Source organism: Castanea sativa, chromosome 12 (genome assembly GCF_040712315.1).
Source record: "Castanea sativa cultivar Marrone di Chiusa Pesio chromosome 12, ASM4071231v1".
NCBI lineage: Eukaryota > Viridiplantae > Streptophyta > Magnoliopsida > Fagales > Fagaceae > Castanea > Castanea sativa.
The window spans coordinates 20,994,297-21,003,374 of NC_134024.1; the positions used below are offsets into that span (position 1 = coordinate 20,994,297).

A 9,078-nucleotide genomic window follows, 5' to 3' on the forward strand; every position below is an offset into this window, starting at 1 on the left:
TCTTCGGACAAAGGCAAACTCGTCCAAGATTTCCTTTAAATAAGGATAAAGCAAAGAGAAAAATGCTAAGGCATGCTCGTTCAAGCTTTCCTTTAAAAAAAAAAAGGGATAAAGCAAAGAGAAAAATGCTAAGGCATGCTCGTCCAAGATTTCCTTTAAATGAATAAAAAAAGCCAGGGCCCACTTGTCTAAAAAAGAAAGTAGGCATTAACGCATGGTATTCCAACGACGAGCATATAGTCAAGACGCATGGCATCCCAATGATGAGCATATTGTCAAGATGTTGTGAGCTCGCAAAAATACGAGTAATAATCGCCTAAAGGGCAGGCAAAATGATCATCATCGTCCTAATCGAGTCGTCCATAAGGGAATCGTGTAAACGATCGCCCAACACTTGGGAACATTGCTTAAAAGGCAATTGAATAAAAAATAAAAATGCGTAAACTCGTCCATGGAACAACAATAATGATAATTGAAAATAAACATTCATTAGACATTAAAGGGTGGACGACTACCGTCCAAAAACCCTTAAGAAATAAGCCTTGAAAGGCAATTGTTTATAAACTCGTCAAAGGTACTCCAGACGAGATAAGTGTACTCTTATACATTTAAAAAAAAAAAAAAAAAAAAAGAAGAGAAGAAAACACTTGAACAAAGAGTGATAAAATCTTCAAATAACAAATGCATCAGGCATCAGGGTCGTCTTGAGCAGGCTTGGTCGAGGCATCGTCTTCAACATTGATATCTTCAGAGCTAGTCTAAAGAAAAGAACTAGCAGCACCTCCAAGTTGAAGGACGATAGGGCTGAAATCAACTTCTGGAAACTTTTCTTTCGCCTCCATGCAAAAGTCTTCAAATCCAGCCGCATAGTTGGCGTCCAGAAGGTCAGTTAATTGCTTCGAAGCCTTGAACTCCTCCACAACTTCGTCCTTAGCCCTCACAAGGGAGTTGCTTAGCTCATCGATCTTCTTCTGGAAGTGGTCAAGACGAGAGTCTTTTTCCACTATGTCAGCCTTTAGCTCCTCGACGAGGTTCAGCAAACCCTTGGCCTCGTCCTTAGCCTCAGCAGCCGTCTCAGCCCAGCCCTTGCAATCGTCTTTTACCTCCTGGATCCTCCTCTTCAATAGCAGCCTCGTCCTGTCCAGCTCAGTAGCCTGCCTGGACGCAGCTATAAACTTGGACATGGCCTGCACAAGCAAATAAGAATTTTCGTATTAAGCAAAGTAAACAAGCATTAAAAAAAAAAAACTAGTGACGAGAACAAATTCATATTAAGTACCTTGAAAAGATCGTGGACACCTGAGTGTTCAAAATCTTTCAGGGACATGTTATAGCATGCAGCCACGTCCTCGTCAAACACTGCTTGTTGAAACCTCTCCCAGGCCAAGCCCTCACTCTCAAGAAGGTTAGGCACAACGTCAACGGGAGGCTGGGACGAGGTAGGAACACTGGTTTTGGACGGAGGAGGGTGAATAGGCTTAGACGACTCCACGTCGAGGATCTGGACGGACAGCGATTGAGAAGGAGGAACAGGGATAGCGGGAGAGACGACCCCAGGCTTGGACGACTTCTTGTGCTTGGCTCTCCGGCTGGGGAGGTTTTCAAGATTGATGGCCTTTGACAGGCTTCTCTTGTCGCCAGCAGCAGGACGAGCCCTAGTCTCGGTGTCTTGCTTACCACGCTCGTCCGCGACTCCCTTGCCTTTGTTTTCCTTCATGGTAGCCATCCCTAAAATAAACAATAATAATAATCAATATAGGTGAATAAGTCAACAAACGTGTCTAAGACGACGTGAAAAAAAAAAAAGAAAAAAGGAGAGGGGAAATGCAAGACGAGAACTCACGTCGACGAATTGTAATCTCGTGGGCTAAGGCTTCTGGAGAGGGCTCTAGGCCAAGTTCCCAAGTCGCAAGACGCTGGAGGGTGACCAAAGAATGGAAGTCCCTCTCTGGGTGAAGACGAGCCTTCTGAATGCGTCCCAGATAGAACTTGTTCAATGATGGCCTTCTAACACCTGCAATAAAGAGGAGTTTAACATAGAAAGATATGTAATAAAGGTAATGTTATGGTAGTGGTAAGCATACCTTCAGGACGAAGGTTCCCTATGTCTCCTGTATAGGGGGAAAACGAATCCCTGCTCAACTCAATAGGGCGTCTTGCCCAAAAACCGGAGACGAAGAAGAACTCCATCTTCCAACTCCTATCTGAAGTAACCAAAGATTTTATAATCCTACAATCTTTTCTCCTAGCCGTAAACTAATAGAAGCCACGAGATTGACTAATTTCAGAGGGTTTATAGCAAAAAAGGAATTCGTCCACGGTAAGAGGACAATCCCCTTCAAAAACCTCTCTCCACAAAACTTGCATAGAAACGACTAGTCTCCATGCATTAGGATTTAGCTGACACAAACCTAAACCTAACCTAGTAAGCAACACCCCAATGCCTAAGACCCCCTAGAAGATAGGCTTCATAAACCCCAATGCCAAAGTGAGGTTGGCAACACCACTCATCACGGACGGCCAATCTAGGATTTAGCTCGTTTGGAATTTGGTACCAGCTTCTAAGGGACGCTAATTTTCTCTCGTCTGTCTTGGCCGGAACCCCTACAGCACAGCTGTAAACAGTCTCAACCTCGTCCTTCTAAGTGGACGAGGGCGCACTAGAGGGACCAGCCCTAGATCCGGATGTCACTCTCGTCCTAAATTCCTCCTGGAAAACTTCTAAGGGAACCCCAGGAACCCCAGAAACATACTCGTCTATGGTATTACCACCGCTACTACTGCTATCGCTACTAGAACCACTATAGCTAGTTGTGTTGCGATATTCATCTATCTCCCTATCAACACTATTGCTAGACGAAGAAAAAACCTCGGACATTGTGGAAATATAAGGGAAGCCTAAAGACGAGCATAGAGAAAATACCTGGCTCTAGACGAAGGAAACTAGGGACGCTGGAATACTCCTAGACGAGGTGATGGACGAGAGATGTCAAACGAGGAAATTTGAAAAATGGAGAGGGTATGGGAGGAAATCCACTATTTATAGGCGTTGAAAAGTGAAACATGAAACAAAATATTCAATCAGGGAGAACCACGTGGCAACTTCCTCAAAAACTCAAATCGACATAACGGTTATCCAAATAAGTGATGACACATGGCACAATTTGGGGGCCGTTGGAACCCCACCCTCTACCTTGAGACATGTGGGATGATATGTTGAAGCATGTCCAAAAACCAAAGAGCTTTGGACGACCCTTAAACAGGGGGCAACTGATAGAATACTGATTTTGCCTATCTCAAAGTTGTCCATAAAGGTCGTCCGTAACCCGGTTGGAATTGTAAACACCCTCTGGAACCTACCTGCAACTACCTCGTCCAAGCAAGAAGAGCTCTGGACGAGATAAGCACCACCAGAGAATAGGCGGACAACCTCGTCTTGAAGGAGTTTGTCTGTCAGACGAGACAGCCCCTGCGCAAGTGCCAAAGTATACTCAACTAAGGAATTCCAGGACGAGAGTATCATACTTAGGAAAATCTTTGAATATAATGTGATAATTCCTTATCCCACGCATAACTGTTAGGTATCCGTTGTGAAATAGAAGCAATAACTCCTAAACGGTTATGGGAGTTACATTTGACCCTTGCGCCTCCTTGAATCCAGGGGAGGTTCCAATTTCGATAACCCTCTATGAAGGCACTATATAAAGACTGATTCAGACAAAGCAAAGGTATGTGGATTTTACTCCAAAAAAAGTTGGAACTCTAAAAATATAGAGAGAAAAACTGACTTTGCCATCGGAGGGTTTTTGGCCGGCAGCCCCGGTCACCTTTGATTTGCTTTTCTTTTTTCTTCAGGCCGCAGAGAGAGCAAGTGGTCCTTTCAAGTCCGAAGCATCCAGCCTACTGATCTTCTTTGCATCATCAAAATTAGTGAAACGTTATAATGTTCATTTATTTAATGTGTCATTATTTTCATTAAAGGTACATTAATTATACTCATTCAGTAACACATTGAATCAATGAATTATCTTTATTATATATGTTTATATATAGGGTTATGCTAATGCGTGCCCATTAGGGTTATCATTAACAATCCATTTTAAGAAAGTTTTGACACAATTTTTATGAGAAATAGAAAAAATCCTTAAAAAATTAATTGTTTTTTTTAATTATTTTCCTATAAAAACTTTCTTTAAATGGATCATCAACCATTGCCCTAAGGGCATCTGTTAGTATTTCCCTTATATATAAAGTAGAAACTTCATTTGGAAGAACATGATGTTTTATCATGTCAGATATTCTTTAGAATATTATTCATTTAGCTTTCCACCTCACCAAACTTTGCATTTATGTCTAAGAATTACTAATTAATTATAATGTTTTAACGGGATAAATGCTTTTATAATCATGTATGAATTACTTTAGAACTCTTTAATGTGTCATCGAATGAGAATAATTAATGTATCTTTAATGAAATTAGTGATCCATTATAATGTTCATTGATTTAATGTGTCATTATTATCATTAATGGTACTTTGATTATTCTCATTCAATAACACACTGAATCAATGAACCTTTATTATATATGTTTATATATAGGGTCATACTAATGAGTGCCCTTAGGGCATTGGTTAATAATCCATGTTAGGAAAATTTTGACACCACTTTTATGTGAAATGAAAAAAGCTATCACAATATTAATTACTTTTTTTTCTTTTCCCATAAAAACTTTCTTTAAATAGATTATTAATCAATGTCCTAAGGGTATTTGTTAGCATTTCCCTTATATATAAAGCAGAAACTTCATTAAGGATAAATGCATTTATCCCTTTTCTTCATTTAGCCTTCCATCCCACCAAACTTTGCATATGTGTCAAAGTATTATTAATCAATTGCCATGTTTTAAGGGATAAATGCATTCAGTCAAAAAAATGGATAAATGCATTTATTATCATGTATAATTGCCTTAGAACTCTTTAATGTGTTATTCAATGAGAATAATTAATATACATTTAATAAGTAATGAGTTATTGAATGAGAATATTTAGTGTACATTTAATAAGTAATGTGTCATTGAATGAGAATAATTAATGTACATTTAATGAAATTAGTGACACGTTATAATGTTCATTGCTTTAATGTGTCATTATTCTCATTAAAGGTAAATTAATTATTCACATTCAACGACACATCAAATTAATGATATATTATAATGTTCATCGATTTAATGTGTCATTATTCCATTAAAGGTACATTAATTATTCTCATTCAATGACACATTGAATCAATGAACCTTTATTGTATATGTTTATATATAAAGCCCAAACTTCATTTAGGAGAGTATGATGTTTTATCATATTCTTTTGAATTTTCCTCATTTAGCCTTCTACCTCACCAAACTTTGCATTTATGTCAAAATATTACTAATTAATTACCATGTTTTAAATGGATAAATGCATTTATTATAATGTGTTAATTACCTTATAACTCTTTGATGTGTCATTAAATGAAAATAATTAATGTACCTTTAATGAGTAATGTGTCATTAAATAAGAATAATTAATGTACCTTTAATAAAATTAGTGATAAGTTATAATGTTCATTGATTTAATGTGTCATTATTTTCGATGAATCTTTATTATATATGTTTATATATAGGGTCATTTTACGGTACCAACCTTTTTTTTAGTGGGTACTGTACTCACCTAAATCTTAGCCGTGTATTTTTATTGTTTCAATCCTAACCATCTATTTAAGTTGAGTAGTAAACCTATTACCGGCTGAATGGGTAGTGTATAAATGAAAAACCAAAAAGAAAAGAAAGAAACAGAGAACGAAAGATTGGCTTAAAAAAAAAAAACAGAGAATGAAAGAGGGCCAAGAAGATGAACGAGAGACCAGGCAAGCAATGTTCCACCTTCTGATCATTTGCCATTGCCATTGTTGATCATTTTTTTTGAATTTGAGAAGATGTTTATTTATTTATTTGCCAGTGGTTTTTCAGATTGATTTCACCGCTTCTTCGTGCTGATTCAGATTGATTTTAATTCTGATTCAGATTTCATATTTTTTGTTTGGTTTTGATAATTTTATTTATTTTTTATTTGAATTCTAGGGTTTCGGAAAAAGAGAAAAGTCTAAAGGCTTAAGTTTATAGCAATATATAGAAGTTGAGTACAAACTATCCTGTATTCTGTGTTTCGTATTCAAATCGGGATTTTAATTTTTAATCCTTTTCCTCTCTATTTGTTGAAGTCACCCTATAACATGAAACTTTTATTACTAAGATTTGTAAATATCAAATTTCATTTGTGGTTTCATTAGTAATTTCTACTGTTGTTTTATAATGTTCATTTCTATGCATAGATTTGGTTAATGTAGTTCCTGATGAGCAGAACTGATTTGGTCTGGGTGCACAAAGAGGTCGGTATCACTTTGGTTGTTGTTCTTTCTTATTTTTGCAAACCCTTAGTGAGTTTGTAAACTATGAGAATAAAATCTTAAATTTAGTAGGCTTCTTTATTTTTGGGGTTCAAATATCCTCCATTTAATTTGTGTTTCTTTTAGTCCAACTTGTATGTATTACTATGTTATTTATTCGTACACACTATAAAGTTTATAACTTTGTGTTATTTAAGTTGCAATGTTTTAGTGGGCATACGTGCTAGGTGTTTGGGGGATGACTAAACATGTATACTTGCAATTAGCATGCTCTATTTCTGTTTTGTTCAAACTTAAAAACTCAGTGGTCATTGTGTGGTTTAGAAGTTTTTAACTTTCATTCAAGTAATATAGAGTCATAGACTTTGAAGGAGATAGTGAACCCCATCTTTTGTTTTCATTTTAAACTGGTTCCTGTCTAATCTGTAGGTTGTTTTTGTTCTCCAAGTCAAGAATAGTTCATCTGGGTCTTACTGTTTTTTGTTTTTTTTGTTTTAGCCTTTAAATATAATAAACACGATTACTGCTTAGTTTTTGAATTTGATTGAGTTTTCCAAGTTCATATTTCATAGTTTTGGAGATGCTTGAGTCTCTTTCACTCATTGAGTGCAGCAACCTGAGGTTTTATTTTTATTTTTTATTTTTTTTTTAAAATTGCAACAACCTGAGGGTTTTTTTGGTAAACTGCAGCAATCTAAGGTTTTTTTGATAAATTGCAGCAACCTATTGTTTGTTTGATAAACTGTAGCAACTTGAGGTTAGTTCTTTTTCTTCTTCCTTTATTTGGTAGATATATAATGGTTTGTGGGAGATTTGCTTTTGGTTGTTGCATTTGAGAGATTTGAACAACGTTTGATGATTTGTTCTAAAAATGCACACCATGTGTTTGATGTTTTGTTCTATAAGCTTTGTAGTAGCCTAGTGGAGCTAGTGTGCCTATCTTATGCAATTTTAACTAACTAATTTACTTAATCATGGAGTAAAAGATTGAAAAATTTTCAATCAAATCTTGATGCAAATAATAGATGGGAGATTGATAATGTTATTTGGATAGTGTCTTGCTGAAGTGTCATAGCGTCTTTTTCTTTCTCTTTTTCTCTCCTGCTCAAAACTTACATTTAATATGAAGTTAAATCATTTTGCAGGGGTAGGATGAAGAATTGGCTCATACAATTGAAGTCCATGTAACAAGACCAAGCTCTAAAACAGAGCTAAAACTTTGATATGCACCCACAATCATTTACATTATTACTAAATTTTCAGATAATAAGAAACCTCTCAAAGGTTCATTATATGATTATATCCTTTTTTTATCATGTTGTTGTTTACTAGATTTTATTTATTTATTTAATAAACTTATTATATATGATTTTGAATTTGCTGATATTGTCAAGTTGAGCTAGATGAGCCAAAGTTCTTGAATAATAATAGTTATATAAATAAATATCTAAGGCTCTAAGCAAAGAGATTTGCTCTTATGACCATCTCCTTTTTTTTTGAAGCTCTAATAGTTGTATCATGTAAATGCAGATAATTCTGTTGCTAGTGGAGTTGCAGAAGGGATAATAAGAAATTCCTACAAGTTAGAAGTTGCCTTGTTGGGAACTTAAGAATGAATGATCCAAAATACATATGCTTTTGATTGTCTCTTTTTCAATTGTTGCCATGCTAGTATTCAAATATAGATGTGAACAAGACACATTGTAGTGGATTTATTTTTAGATGAATTTTTTCCTTTAAAAATGGATTTCTTTGTAGTTTGTCTGCTTCGTTTAGATACTTTGCAACAAGAGACCAGCTTGTAGTTCATGAAAGTGAGTTATATATCAACTCAAGTTATAAACATTATGAGATGAAAATTACCATATTTAGATCCAAGTGCAAGTAGGTGGTTTGATTTCTTTGGATCATCTACGGCGCATACAAACAGAATTAGTGAATTCTGTTATTTCATATGTGAATTTATGGAAGAGTGATTTCTTAGTAAACAAATTGTGGCACATAGATATGGAATATTTCCCTTGTCAATATATTAGTGGTATACTTCTCGATTTTAACTAACCTAGTAATCATAATAGATTTAACATATTTAGAAGTAAAATCTACCCCCACCTTATTGTGTTTAATACGTGTAAGTGCTCTATTAACTTGTTGGAACAACTCATAAAGACTAGTTTGCCTATCCAAAAATCTATTCAAGAAGGCATTCATGGCTTCACAATGTCGTGTAGTCTTGTACCTAGAAAAAAATGACTTCTCATGTTAGATAATCTTTTGCATGAATGTGCATGATTGTCCATAATATCTAGATTGATTATGATTGTCCTCTCCATAGATAATGATTGTAATGGAACAATAAATTTTTTTTTAGTAATATGATAAATTCATATTTTGCAAGTCCAAGTTGTTACTAATAGCAAATTATTAGTTGGCTATGATGACATATTTTTACTCATTATCTCGTCAATTAGGTTATCAATGGCATTTCATTACCTCATGAATCTATTAAAAATGTTACTAAAAATTTAGAAGGTTTAAGAAAAAAAAAAATTGGAAAAAATATTTTATGATCTTAAATTCAAATTCAAATTTAGGTATCCAAACAATAGAATTTCAAATCCTTTGTTGTATAAGAAG

At 35.2% G+C, this 9,078-nt stretch overlaps 1 long non-coding RNA gene across 1 annotated transcript; it reads left to right on the forward strand.

Annotated features, from left to right (window-relative positions):
• The first annotated feature begins 5,828 nt into the window (after nt 1-5,828).
• Nucleotides 5,829-8,449, forward strand: LOC142618412 (uncharacterized). The gene is made up of 3 exons (XR_012841279.1): nt 5,829-5,972; nt 7,587-7,725; nt 7,972-8,449. It is a non-coding gene; the product is annotated as an uncharacterized LOC142618412 (long non-coding RNA).
• Nucleotides 8,450-9,078: the final 629 nt, after the last annotated feature.